Below are 15,284 nucleotides of genomic sequence, written 5' to 3'. Positions count from 1 at the left end.
GACTTAAATACTATAAACATATTTGGGCTAATTTTGTTTTTAAATGGCTCAACTGAAACGACTCGATAAATTTTAATGGCAGTCCTAAATACCAAATTTCATTCATTTTCATAAAGCCAGGAAAGATTTATTGTTATGATTTCGAATTGTAGAAAAAAATGTAGGAAAAAAAAAGTATTGTGATAATAATTTCAAGTCGCTTTGCTTAGCGAAAATGAAGAAAAAAAAATTTTTTTTTCAACTAGTTTTGAATCAAGGACTGGTAAGCTGAGCAAGTGGACAGCGATTCCACTTTCTAACAGGCTATTAATTAGAATCTCATCGCAGGATTAGATATTTGTGAATGTCGTCTTCCGGTGACAGCCACCATCCTGTTTAAGTCTAAAATTTGAAAAAGTTTCATAGTTTGTCTCTATAGCAAGTTTTCCGGATTATGTAACATATCGGACAACATTCGTTTTAAGAATACTAATGCAGGTTAACTCTACAACTGTTCATGGGTGGAGTTCACATAACAAGAAAGTCACCGATTTTAGGCAATGTCTTTTTGTCATATATGTACCTGGTATTTCCAGCTATTGCTGAAATATCATTGCAAATTGACACATGACCGGAAAAGTGTGGTAAATACTTTCTATTCTGCTGGTTGGTGAACTCCAATCCTACCGTGACACTTGATGATATTTTCTTTTTGTTCTGAGTAGGTGTGCAGTTTTTTTTTCCATTTCCGGAAAGAAAAAAAAAACACGAAAAGATGATAAATGATTTTCGATACCGGATGTCATTCTAGCTTCGCTTACTGGAAGACGAAGTTTCACAAGTCACAACCAGAATCCAGAATAGTTCCCAGTATTGGTTGAAATTGAGGCCAAAGCACTAAGTGTATTAATCCCTGTTAATTGCGTATGTGCTTTGATCACTTTGTTCTAAGAAATAAACACACAAGATTTTCCGGTAGAAGAAAACCCTGCTACCACCGTATGAGATCGACCAACTCACCTGCAGCTGAAACATTCCTCGTAAGGGTTCTCGTATCCTTCGAACCCAATTCTTTTCCACCAAAAAATGGCAAATGTCGTACTGTCCTCACGAGTGTTCCTGGCTGTTTTTCGCGTTGTCTATTTGCAGTAGTAGAACTGCAATTTCAATCAGTTCGACTGCAATAAAATATGCTATTTTAAAATTATTATTTACTGACTTAGTTTGTTAGTGTACCAGGCTTTATTGTTTGGTTCCTGAACCATAGCTAAATACAACAATATCAACCCCGCTTAAAAGAATACACGCACGAATATCCTACGGATACTTGTGTACGTTATCACCTATTACAGTAGATAATTTATTAAGCTGTAGTTCTTTAATAAAAACTTCATTTATATAATTTCTTGCGCTAAAATCAATGAAATGTGTGTGGGGGAGGGAACGTCTCGTTGATACGGCACTCTAAATTTCAAGAAAAAGTTGACATGAGATCCAAGTCTTTACGACCAGTTCAGTGAAATGTTGTTGTTCAACCACTGTGCAAGAATCGTCGTTAATCCCCTCTGTGTACAACAACAGTGTCCTTCCTCGGAGCATATCATTAATCATTTTATCTACAATACAGTTTACCTTTGAAGAAACTGCAAAACTTGTTCGTAGTTCTCTCCACCTTAGAGATACATATCTTGTTTTTGAATTCGAAATAGCTTCCTGTATCTTTTAAATCCGGATTACATATTGGATTTATATTCTCGTCTAGGTTTGAGGAATGCTTATTCCCTTTCCATTTGGCAAGCTATAATCACACTTCTCTGCAACTTTTTTTTTTCCTATGGAAGTTATTTGAGTTCTCTGAACCATGAAGAATTTATATGCCATCGCTCATCTCTAAACCATTCTTCGTAAACTTCCGCCACCTACCTGAAGCAGAACACGTGATGTGTATATAAATGCTTGGCTCTTCGACAGGAATTCTTTCATAAATCTCTCAGGTGATGTTTTGTACGTGTTCGATATCTCTTATTTTCTCCCCCCCCCTTTAGTTAGCTGCAAGAAAGCGAATGGCTCCGACTTCCTCATCCTTCTTGGTCCACAAAGAGCCGGACAGTGTTGTTTATTAATGAAAAAGAAATCCCTTTCATGATATTTCAAAGAAAGCAGCCATTAATTGTCTATATGGAAAGAATCTAAATTTATAACACTTTCGATATTTTAATTGTGGGGTTAGAAACAATGTACGGCGAACAATCGATGGTCAGCATCAATAGCGGTAAAATTTAACGTCCAAAGAGAACGTATCTAAATTTATTAACTTAAATAACGCGGTCCCCTTTGCAGACGGGTAATTAAATCTATTGGCGCTGCGGACTGATATATTCTTCTCATCTTTATGTTTTGATCCTTCCAACTACAGCACATGTAATTTTAACCACTCCCTTTTTTTTAAAAAAAAAATTCCTTTATTATTTCGCTAGTATAGAAGTGGAACGTTCTCATATTTTAGGGTTTATTTTTCTTTATAAAATAAAAGCGAGTGTTAATTTTAATTCAGTCACAGAGCTTAACTTTTTTTTCCCTGTTTATCTCTGATTGTCGTTTTATTTTAAAATATTTAAAATTAGATCACAGTAACGAAAGAACATTACGTCCAGTATCTACACAAGATGAATTCCATTGGTTATATTAATTTACTGGAAGTTATTATACTGTTTTAGCATGACGATGTGCGTGGATGGGGGGGGGATTGATTTAGTCACATCACCTAACCAACTAAGTTTATGCGGCTGGTATTCTGATAATTCTTGTCGTTTCAAATTTTTGTGGAATAAAAAATCCGATTTCCTGAGGGGGGAAGTAGAGAGGGGGGGGATTCTGCCTTCTTCAAATGAGATCAACTAAATTAAGTTTAAATATTACGTCATCCTCACGATTACAAAATAGATAGAGGAATAAAAAGATCTTCTAGAAAGGTATTCTCGAAGATAGGAGGGAGGGTTCTCAAAATTTTTCCAAAGATGCTGACTTATTGAACGCAATAACAACGTAGTAGAGTTCAAATTGTTTCAGTAAGATTTTTGCATATTTCCTTCTTTTTTTACGATTAATTTATAAATAAATATTGATTCATAGAGCAAAGTCGCGTACTTTCAACCAGCGGCCTAATAAATTTAACTCATTTTAATATTCTTGATAAAGTTAGTGTACTTAAAACGATCTTGATCGGAGAACTAAGTCACTCAAATGTAGGGAAGAAAGTATTCGATTAATACCAGCTACGAGAGTGAAGATATTTTGGCAGAGGAGGAATATTTAAATAACACAATAACAATTCTCGTTTCATAGGTAGTAAAGGTAAGCACACATGAGGTTATGAAACAGCAGAAACAACAAGTAATCGGTTTAAAAAAAAAATCAAATTTCGTACGAAGGAAATTAAGAAATATATTTTGTCATAAAAACAACAAACTGATATTAAACTTCAGTTTGAACAGACTAAACGTCTTTGAAAAACGCACTATCACTAATATCCGATTATTAATTGCTCAAAAATGAAAGATTTAACAAAATAAGAAAAAATAAATACATTTCAAGCGATCATTGCTAAAATGGAATACGACATTTCAATAAGAAAGGGAAGAACTGGATTAGTAAGAGACGCCTTATACTCGACCTTTTATTTCTCTTCCATTTATATATTCTAAAGATATATTCATGTGCACAATAAGAAAGTAAATCACTGACTCAAACGCAATGTTATTTACTGTTAAGGGATTTAAAAAAAAAACATAAAAGGAGGATGAAAAATATACGTACGATGGGGAGACAGGTGGAAGTAGTCTAAAAGATTCGCATGCATCCTTGAATGGAAACGAGGGGAGCACTGGTGAGAGTTCACATTTGTATCGAAACAGAAAGGAGTGGATGAAGACATATTTTAAGAGGTTTGACATGTGAAAGAAGACATTCTAGCGGAGGGGAGGTCATATTTCTTCGCAACGCATTTTTGAACAAATTTGTACTTGATACCACATAAAAATAAAATATTTCAGAGTTCGTCGTTTAGGCATCCAACTTGACGAACGCTACGAATCTTTACAGTAAATTTGAAAGAAAACTTTGAATGTTTATATTCTGACCTTGACTCGGATTGTTTTAGAGGTATAAAAAGATCTTGAATACGCCTAAAAATACAGTGCGGTGTAGGGTTACACAATAAAATAAAAATAAATATCATATGCTAAACATATGATATATAGCATATAAATATTTGCGAAACAGCAAAATATTAATAATTTCTGTGCCCTTGCATGTCGCTAAATGCGCTCTGAGTTCTGCAACCCAGAATGCGTCAAAAGGATATAAAAAAGGAACTGGATTCAAACTTTCTAAGGAAATATGCCATAATTATCTAGACTTAGCCTTGTCAAAGTGTAAGAAATTTTGCCGTTTGACAAGTTGTGAAACGTTTAGAATTGACTAGATGTGTTATATTACGCTAATTCAACGAAGACTATTCGCCGAGTGGACTCATAGTCGTGAAAGTGGATGCTATGCAAAATTAAAGACGAATCTGGAAGGAAATCTCTACACTTCTGTATGAGAGACTGGATAACTCACCTTTATAAAATTTTCTTCTTATACAAAGGGACACGTGGATTCAAATCCAGATATTTTCAACCAAAGAACTTTATCGGTACTCAGAGCTATAGAAACGTTTCAGTTTGTAGGACAGTTTGAGATATTTGAAGTTTGAGGACAAAATGCAGTGTCTGCGTATTATTTATTTTCGCTTTCACTGCATATGTTTTATCAAAAAAAAAAAGTGCTTTTTGGGTTGTAAGGAGACCCGAGTTTCAATCCCGTGTAGGCCAGGATTAGAAAGTGGGTTCCAGCCTCAGTCCAGAATAACAGGATTTTTGCAACCGCAAAACAGACCGTTTGATAGTGAATAACTGGAAATATAATTATCCTGAACAAGAAAATCGTTTTTTTTATTGGCTATTTTATTTCTTTTAACGTTTGGACTTGTATTGGGCATCAAACAGTAATCGAAAAGATTGTAAATATTCTTTCCAATCTCGAGAAAGCCGCTAATAATTAATTAATTACCATTTCCTGATAATATTTCCGTTGAATTGTGCCATCATCATTATTTATTGCTACGCAGAAATAATTTTAGCAGAAGTCAGTGAATTTACGGGGAATATTTCTTGTTTTCCACAAAAAACTGTCTGCGGCACAAAATATCGGAAATCATATACTTTTTAGTATGTAAATGTAGAGAAACCTGGAATATTTATATATTGGCGTGCCACTGACACAATGTTTTGCGTTAAGTATATAATAAATAAGATAATAAGGGAAGATGTTTCTCATAGAACAATTCTACTGAAACTCCTCCCCAGTTAGTGAGTGACTTGTTTAATGTATCAAAATACCGAGTTTTCATGCTCTCTCTCTGGATTCCAATAAACGAAACAATGGTGTCACACCTAGCGATAAATATCATTATTACCTGTGGAATACTTTTCTTTTATTTTTTTGTTTCTATTTTTCTTCCCGAATTCTGCTTTTTTAAACATGCTTATCAAATTTATTATTGAAGTCATCCAGTCCATCCATGTTTAATTAAATGTGGAAAGAGGAGAGTGAGAAGCAGTGCGTATAGCTGTAGAGTATTCTGGACAATAAATCAGTGTTTTAGTTTGATGAGTGGGGTTATATCTAGTTGAATATGAAGAATTATTTTGGGTAAGTTTTTAAGGCCCTTCATTCCTGAAGAAATTAGTCAAAATAATAATGAGTAGTACATTTAGGTACTCTTTTAGGAAGCAGAACAAGAATTCCATGATCTGCAGGTTGCTGTTAACAGTATTCGATGCCTGATTATTTCAATTCGACCTGGAACCATCATCTAAGTATTTTTTTTTTAAATTCTTAGAGTTAATTAATCTCAGTTTTATATTCTTAGAGTTATTACCGTATTTTTCGGACCATAAAACGCACCTTTTTACATAGAAAAATCGACTTAAAATTGGGGTGCGTCTTATGGTCCGAAGGTAACATTAAAATACAAATCTTTACACTGTACCGAAGCTGTTAGCGAAGGTCAATTACTGGCGTAATATGTTAATAAAATTAGTAAGTACGCCACTGAAAGTAGGCACCTAAGTTATCTCGCTGTATGTGGGTGAATCACCGATTTAGAGCGTCAATAGTCATTAGTGTGTAAACATATGCGCTTTTGTACGGTTCATTTGAATTATTTTTTATAAATCGTTACAATTTTTATCTTAAGATTAGAAAAAATGAATGTAAAACAAAAAAGACTTTCATATAACTTGAGTTATAAATTAAATATGATAAATTATGCAAAACAATATGGAAACAGAGCAGCAGAAAGACAGTTTGGTCCACCACCAAGAAAACATGGTTCGTGAGTGGAGAAAACAAGAGGGACAATTAAAATTGCTACGTAAACACAAGAAAACATTCCGTTCGCACCTAGAAAAATGGCCAGAATTAGAAGTACAAATGAAAAATTGGGTAACAAATCATCGAAACATGGGAATATCTGTTTCTACGAAAATGATAATTTTTGAAGCGAAACAATGGGCAACTGCTAATGGAATTTTAGATTTTACCGGATCACCGTCTTGGTGCTTTAGATTTATGAAAAGACACGGGTTATGCATGCGTACAAAAACCACTGTAGCCCAAAAAATGCCTGCTGACTATTTAGCTAAAATTATAGAATTCCATAGATTGTCTTATCAGCGAGAAGGAAATTTAACTTTGAGCTTAATCAAATTGCGAACATGGATGAAATGCCTCTAACTTCTGATGTTCCTTCAAATCGGACAGTAGATTCAAAAGGCACCAAATCAATAGTGATCAAAACAGCAGGTCACGAAAAAACTCACTACACTGTAGTTTTAGTTTGTTGCGCGGACGGAACAAAACTACCCCCATGTTAATCTTCAAGAGAAAAACGTTACCGAGAGATGAAATTCCTCGTGACATTATTATCCACGTTCAAGATAAAGGCTGGATGGACGAAACAAGAATGAAATTATGGATACAAATGATATGGGCAAAACGTCCAGGTGCGTTGTTTAAATAGCCTGCGATGTTAGTGTGGGATCAATTCAGAGCGCATAAAACAGAATCAACCAAGAAGCTTCTAAAAGAAATGAATACAGAATTAGCTGTAATTCCTGGAGGCCCTACAAGTCAATTACAACCCTTGGATGAATCTATTAATAAACCATTCAAAACTTTTATGCGGGAAGAGTGGAATAAATGGATGGCAAAGCCAAATCACGATGTCACAGCAACAGGACGTTTGAAACGGCCAATAATTTCAGAAGTATGTACCTGAGTGAAAAATTCATGGGAAGCTGTGAAAGAAGAGACGATTATAAAGTCATTTAAGAAATGCGGGATAAGTAATGCGATGGATGGGTACCAAAGATGACGCAGTTTTTGAAGGGAGTGACAACAATAGTTCAGACGAAAGTAATACGAACGGTGACATTAACGAGACGAGTGATAGTACCGAGAGTGAAGATGAACTGAATATTGCTAATACAAACGATTGTAACAATAAATAAAAATTAAGAAAGAATTTGTAAATATCTTTATATAATAAAATATTTTTTCTAATAATCGTCTCATAAATTTGGGGTGCGTCTTATCGTTCGAAAAATACGGTAATTTATCATGCATATTGATATTTTGTTAAATGGTGGAATCTAGTTATATTAAGATGAATCTTAATAGTCAGTTTCAGCACGCGTGAGCTGCTTATATGATTTATATTATAAATATAAAGTTTGGATCTCTCTCTCTCTCTCTCTCTTTAAATTCTTGCAACCGCTAACTAGCTAAGAGTTTAAAAGGACGTTTGCGGCGACATCACACTTATGTGGGACCTAATCCTGTGTTACAGATCTCTAAGTAAGATCTAGCTTTCAAGCGAAAGTGAAACAGCATATTCTTAGATTCATTAAATAGTTTTTTTTTTTTTAAATGTCAAAATTTAACTAACTCTAAGATAGATAAATGCTCATTGCTGTTGTGTGTTATAAAAAGGTACGCTGGAATGGGATGTCTGGAGTTGTGTAACGAAATAAACTGGAGTTACAAAGATGATACATCCAATTTTCAATAAACAGTGCGGATGATAATTTGATGTCTTATTTCTAGCGGGGGAATAATGCGATAGAAATGGAAGACAAATCCAAGGCTGGTTGATGCACGTGTTTAATGTTCTGGCTTGAATGAGTGATGTCTGCGATGGTTTGATTTTATATGATGTTTTTAAATGGATTTATCGATATATTCCTGCACGTCGCATCCAGCGTAACAGCCATAGGCTGGAGGCACGTGACATTATAATAATTTCCCGTGGAATATACGAAGTCCACATGTTAATCGCCTGTAATATTTAAAAGTATCTAATACGACACATAACTTATAAACTCAAGTTAATTCACATGAATTAATAACATTCTTAGCTTAGTACTATAGATGAACATTAAGTATATTTTATTTCCTGTATTTATATTTTACATCTTTTGCCATCCTCTTATTGTGATAGAATCTGGACTGTAGTCACAATTAAAACCGGTATAAACCGGCAACCAACAATGATTTGTTTCTTTCATGTCAATCCAGACCTCCAATGAACAAAGTAGTGGTCAGATGATGTAAATCAACATCCAAGACGCGGTTGTTTTCCTGTTAACATTCGTGACAGCAGGATATAAACTCAAGGTTTGGAAAGCTGAAAAATTCAACCATTTTTACAGTTAAGGGAATCCCCGTCATGGATCAGCACGCATTATTTTGCCACGTTTATTTATTTCATCTCGTTTCAAGTTATTTAATGACTTCTACTCCGATGACATCTTCAAGGTTTTCTGAACTTCTAAGACAGTTGTAAAGGAGAGATTGGAAATTTCCGCCATCCACCCATACATCATATGCCGTGGCAATAAAGGTTTCCTATTGGACATTATTTTTATGATGTATTTTGTAAGAATGCCTAAGCGTCTACTAGAACAAAGTAATAATAGGTCCTGCATGCACCGTTCTTAATGGATGCATTTCAGTGAAATTTTGTGTTTGAGATCTTACTGAAGATGAATTGGCAAATTTCACTTAAATTTGCCAATTCATCTTCAGTTTCAGTGTGAATCGGACAATGTATGGTAAGAAAACTGGACAAAACGATTCTAAATGATTTGTTCAAATATTATACCAAACGTTGAACCACTGGTTACTGTGATGTTAATATTATTAGGGAGTATGTTTCATAATGATTAGCCTGGATCGTTAAAGGAGAAGAAATAAGTAGCGCCTAAAGGTCAACTCTGCATACATTTAATGTGAATGTGTACACATTCGTTTAGAAATTCAAATGTCTATTAAAAATGGAAAATATTTTGCATGTAAAATGAGTATCAAAAGGAATAAATTACTCAATTGAATTGATTTCTTTGCTTATCGTCAAAATAATAATTAGTTGAAAGTTGTTTTATAGGATGGCCATGTAAAATGAAACTGGTGTGACTATTTTTATCTTATCTGTGATAGCAATTATCTGTAATAAGAAAAATAATAAAATTGCTTTATTTTCCATAGCGATCTCTTCATAACATCTCTTTAAACAAAATTATAATAAAGACGGTAACTGCAAGTGACATACAAATTGTTGAGGCTAAAATAACCCAGAAAAACAGCTTCAAATGTATTTAGAAAGCAGGTTTATTTTTCGATCATTTCCCGATACATTCCGTTCTTCCTACGGTAATGAATATTCCATCTCTTGTCAGACGATTTCTTGATTTGGTATGAAGGCGCCATCTGTAATCAGAAATAGGAAGGTAAATATTTATTTTAAATATACCGTGACAAATAGTATTCAAATATGATAATCAAAGAAGGGCGCTGCTCAATAATTTATAAATGCAACGTTTATTTATTGCCGCGGTTTCATTTGCATACACATGAACACGTTAAGCTGAGTACACACACACACACACGCACAGATTCTGGCCACAGTCATTTACCGTGGGTAAGCCCCTAGACCTTTTCCAACCAGTTGATTCCCGTGTATGAAGCTTGGAGTCCACTAACATATTCACTTTCCCGAGAAAGCATATTGATTCATGTGACGGACAATTAACTTTCAATTATTGTAATTAAGTACTTTGCGATATCTGCTTTTGGTGATAAACTTCTTAAGCAGAGACACGTACTATGTTTAGTAGTAAATTATAATAATTTTATACACGCGCTAAATGAATACTACGATAAATTACGGAAGGTTGCTTAAGTTGGTTAACTTTATGGAAGTGTTTCTCGTAGCCATTTACCCGATTTAGAGTGAAACTGTACACCAGACTTCGGAAATTAGTTTCATGTGAACTCTTTCAATCTTTCAGACATTTTAAGTCTTTAAAGTTGAACAACAAATCTTGTCGCAGTTTTGGGACAAGAATCGTAGCAAAATAACCATTTAGATCTTCACATTTCACACATTCCTTATAAAGCTCATTAGCATTGAGAGAAACTGCAACAAGATTTTTAAAAAAATTAAATTCACAGCAACGGTAGTTACGAAAAAGCAATTCTGAATACAAGGACGAAATTATTTGATACTTTCAATATGACTCATATCAGTAACTATTTTCATATAAATATCTCATTTCAGATATCAACATTTTAGTTAAAGCTAAAACGTGTAGTAGAATTTATTTATCGACACTGCGCAAAGAAAATAATTTTAACTGATTATTTTCTGTTAGTAAAGATCAAAGTATTCATCCAATATTCTGTATATAGACTACCAAATATTCTCAATATCTCAAGAAAACAATAAATATCACTTGCACTGCTCTAGTCCGTCGGTAACAATAACCCTGGCCAACAAAAAAAAAAAAAAAAAAACATTTCTGCTGATTATGATCTGACACTTGTTTTTTACTAATTTGGGTGCGCTGATTTCAAATATCAAACCCATTTTTCTCTATCACGTCAGGTTTTTCCTATGTGGCATTTTCTTTTTGCTAATTTGTAAGTTTTTGATAGTTTTTAGGAGGCAGTACTATTTAGAGCATCAAAAAATCGATTTTTTAATATTATTTTCTGAAAGTATGTACTTTTAAAAATCTGTTCCTAACTTTTTATCAAGAAATTCGAAAAATTCCCGAAGATATAGCCTATTATTCAAAGCGGTGTGCAGATCAGAATCAGAGCACTCACCGCTCTCGCTTGTCAAGACTTAAAAACTATGGAAGATCGGTACCAAGAAAGATGGGATTCTCACATGATGGCCGACTACTGTTGGAGTATTCAAAGGATTGCCAAAACAGAACACACGGCAGAAATTGCTACAAACAAAAATTTATTCCCTGAAACTCATGTGTAAGTAAAATTGTTATTTTTTTATAAATATTCTTGTAATTTTAATGAATATTGTTAAGTAGTTATGTATCTAATTATCGGCCTCTCTCGCATTCAAAGCGCCAGTACGTGCCGTTGCAGGTTCTTACGCATTTATTCGTTTACTAACAAGCGAGAGCGGTGAGCGCTCCGATTCTGATCTGCGCACCGCTTTGAATAATAGGCTATATCATCGGGAATTTTTCGAATTTCTTGATAAAAAGTTAGAAACAGATTTTTAAAAGTACATTCTTTCAGAAAATAATATTAAAAAATCGATTTTTTTGATCCTCTAAATAGTACTGCCTCCTTAAAACTATCAAAAACTTACAAATTACAAAAAGAAAATGCCACATAGGAAAAACCTGACGTGATAGAGAAAAATGGGTTTGATATTTGAAATCAGCGCACCCAAATTAGTAAAAAACAAGTCTCATATAAACGTCAGCAAAAATTGTGTTGGACTGTGTAATCAAACGAAAGTGATCGGAGGCAACCATGAAAGGGTACGTCTTGTGAGGTACTCAATCGTTATCATAACACCGAACCTAGAGCTGTTTTAGCATATGCTAGACATGGAATAAAGTTTCGCCAAATTCTGTCACTAAACTGATTTCACTAAAACTAAAATTGGGTTTATGTTTCATTAAATATTCTGAATATCAAATTTCATCAAACTCTGTCTAGTCAGCGAAGTATTTCTATTCGCAGAAGGACGAACAAAATGATAGTTTTAACACAAAAGAATTGAGAATTAGAAAACAGAAATTAAAATGTAATATCCCAAATCGCTTTAACACCTACTCCTTCACCGTGCCATAATGTATGTTATGAATTCACGCTTTAACTATACAATGGCAGTTTAATAACAGCGTACAATCCAACGCAGCAAAATTACTTCAAGCATGTGATTGTCTATTGGTAAATCCAACATGCCCAAGTAGTCTTATATCACGTGTGCTTATTTGTCTGCAGGATGCGTGACTTTAAAACGTAGAGCAATTAAGAGATACAATTACATCAACCAAACTAATCATTAAAACATCGAAAAGATGCCACTAAATCTTTCGTGTCTTCAGAAACGGTCCTTTGGCAGAAATTGAGACCCTAGTTTTTAACAACTGCATTCGGAACGTGAATGTGGGGTGCGTATTGTGGAAAATAAGAAGGTCGGAAGACAGAGAGAGTACTCTGTCATTATATCAGTAACCTTGTCAGACCTTCGTGTATAATACCTCATTACAAGTTCTGAGATGACAACAACTTATCTGTATCCGGTGATTTAGATAATAATGTTTTTATACATGTACCTATGAAGAACAGACGTAATTTGTGCGATTTGGTTGTGTTAAAACAAGCAAGAGGACACACCTCTCGTGTCCAGAATGTAAATGACCGAGCTTTCCATTTCAGATAATCTCTAGAAACTAGAAATTTCGATACAAATGACATTATAACGTGGTTAAGTGCGGAAATCGTTGTTTGGAAAAGAGCCAAAGCACTTGTCGACTTTAACGACTTCATTTGGTATTAATCCTTCTTGAGTCCGTACGCCGAAGTTTTTGCCATTTCCTTAAAAAAAAGAGACTATTGTAGAATGTGTTACGCAATCAGGCAAACGAATCTTTCCTTGTCATTCATGCATCATAATATTTCGCCCATTGTTACGCGTGTATAACAATGCACGAAAAGTTTAGCTTAAAAAATCGAACTCGTCTCCCTTAACAATGCATAAAACTTAGTCATTGTTTACTTCTAATTTATAAAAAAAAAACGAATAATAACCAGCTGTCACGAATGTAACAAAGAGCTGTTCCGAGAACATTCATGAAGTAAACGAACCCAATGTACCTGGCGATAAATATTTGCGTGAGTTATATTTGGCGACTAATTCATAAAAAAATCCCCGCCACATTATATTTTTCGCTTGAATTCGTTCCTTCTTCATATATCTAATTAACTGTCACGATTTAAATTACTGATATATGAAACAATAAGAAGGAAGGGGAGCTTTTATTAGAACATTTATTTACCTCACATACTTCATTATTTTATGGTTGTCATGGAACGTATTTACAATAGCTTTACAACATTTCAAGTTCTAGTAGGAGGGGGAGGGGGTGAGAACCCTTCGTGGGCCAATTTTTGATGATTGCGTTACACATTTCTATTACCAAGAGGAAATTACCGCAGATTGATTTCTCCATGTCACTCAAGTCTACAATACTGCTTAGACGTCAGCAAATCAACTAAAAATATTTTTATCCCCCGATATCTCTGTTTCCCTCAACGCCACAAGACTTCTGAAAGTCAGTGAAGTAAAACAAGTCCATCTAATCAGATTACTGCTGTGTGTGTGTCCTGTTCTATTTACAAAATATTTCCCGATTAGTTCAGGATGAAATGTAAGCTACTGGGGAATGTAACAACAATATTTTCGACCTATTTAAGAAACTATATGCTACAGGAATATTTGTGGAACTTTCCATCTAGGTTTACCAACCTAAACGAGCTAATACAAGCGGTGTTTGTTGTTCAAGACTCATTAAAAACATTTTCATTCTTCAACCTTAAAGTCTTGCAATCTGTCTAAAACAATCGTCATATTTATATTGGAATATCAATCGCAATAGACAGCACTTTAATTGTTAATTTACACGTGTTGTAATTGTTGAAAGTTAACAATTAACTTACTTGCTGATATTGTTGTAAGTTAATTGTTAACTTACAACAATGATAGCACGTGTGGCCATGCATATGCTGTCTGCTGACTCAAATGGGAAACATAAACGACCAAACTCCATTCCACTCAAATTTTATGGCTATTCCAACAATTTTTTTAGCTAAAATATAAACGAGCGTGCACACTTGTGGTTGGGCATCGCCGAGCAATGCTCGAGTCAACAAAATGTAGCGTAAAAGAGTAGAAAATCCTAAACATAAAAAAAAAATAGTGCTTTTTATTATTTAAAATTCAAAATGTCTTTTTCTCTCAATTAGAAAGTTGACATTCGGAGTACAACCCAAGCGTGTCGTATTATGTTATATTTAAATCGTAGGCAAATGAACGTCAGAGGGCGCTTTGGTACAGACATTTGATTTCTGCTGACATTGTCCTTAATGCCCTCCCCAATCATTAACGTTTATTTACTAGGATAATTTGGAAGATGCCGGAAGGAAAGATAAAACGAAGAGAGAAAGTATTATTGTATCGTATATTGAGTGCACGCGCCCGTCCACGTAATGCGTCTCTAATTGGATAATTCTTAGGGATAAGTGGTGTTCGTTTTCATGTCTTGGTGTAAACGGTGGTGACTTAAATTACGGTCTATTGAAATCATGTACGGACAGTACGCGCTCTGGAGGTGAGCACAGTTGAAGTAATATAATGGGTGCAAATCTGGAGTGAAAGACAGGCTAAAATTTACTAGTGAAAGGCTGGCAGCGTTTTAGTGACGGATGGTAAACACTGTCATCACCGCATCTAACGACCCACTTTACTGCAAATCCGTTTCTGATGAAAGGTGCGAAAACCTACCTTTTAGTTCCCAACACACACACACACTGATATTCCTGGCGCGTTGGGAAGTTTCCAGCTCAGTGCTCGCCCATGTTCTTCGAACGCTCCCTGAAGAAATCAAAAGTTATTCCTGAAATTTTGCTACGCTAAAAACGAAAAAAAAGATCGTAAAAAAACTGCAGCGATTTTAAGATTTATAAAGCGTAAAGTTGACAAAACTTAATGAAAGAGTCCTCAACAGTTGATAACAGTGTTCAAATATAAATTTCCCGTTATTTCACTCTGCTGGCCAACTTTGTAAACTGGTACAAAAGTACAGACAACGTCAAAG

At 34.5% G+C, this 15,284-nt stretch overlaps 1 long non-coding RNA gene across 1 annotated transcript in view; it reads right to left on the bottom strand.

The window, feature by feature from the left end:
* Window positions 1-9,735: 9,735 nt before the first annotated feature.
* LOC150102824 (uncharacterized) overlaps window positions 9,736-15,284 on the bottom strand; it is a 76,392-nt gene continuing 70,843 nt past the window's right edge. The window contains exon 2 of the long non-coding RNA XR_016548903.1: window positions 9,736-9,852. This is a non-coding gene — a long non-coding RNA (uncharacterized LOC150102824). The remainder of the gene's footprint in view (window positions 9,853-15,284) is intronic.

Source organism: Typopeltis vanoorti, chromosome 10 (genome assembly GCF_054136105.1).
Source record: "Typopeltis vanoorti isolate ZY-2024b chromosome 10, IOZ_Tvanoo_1.0, whole genome shotgun sequence".
In the NCBI taxonomy this organism is placed as follows: Eukaryota; Metazoa; Arthropoda; class Arachnida; order Uropygi; family Thelyphonidae; genus Typopeltis; species Typopeltis vanoorti.
The sequence above is the reverse complement of the archived record's forward strand: the minus strand, read 5'-3'. Positions and strand labels throughout refer to the sequence as shown.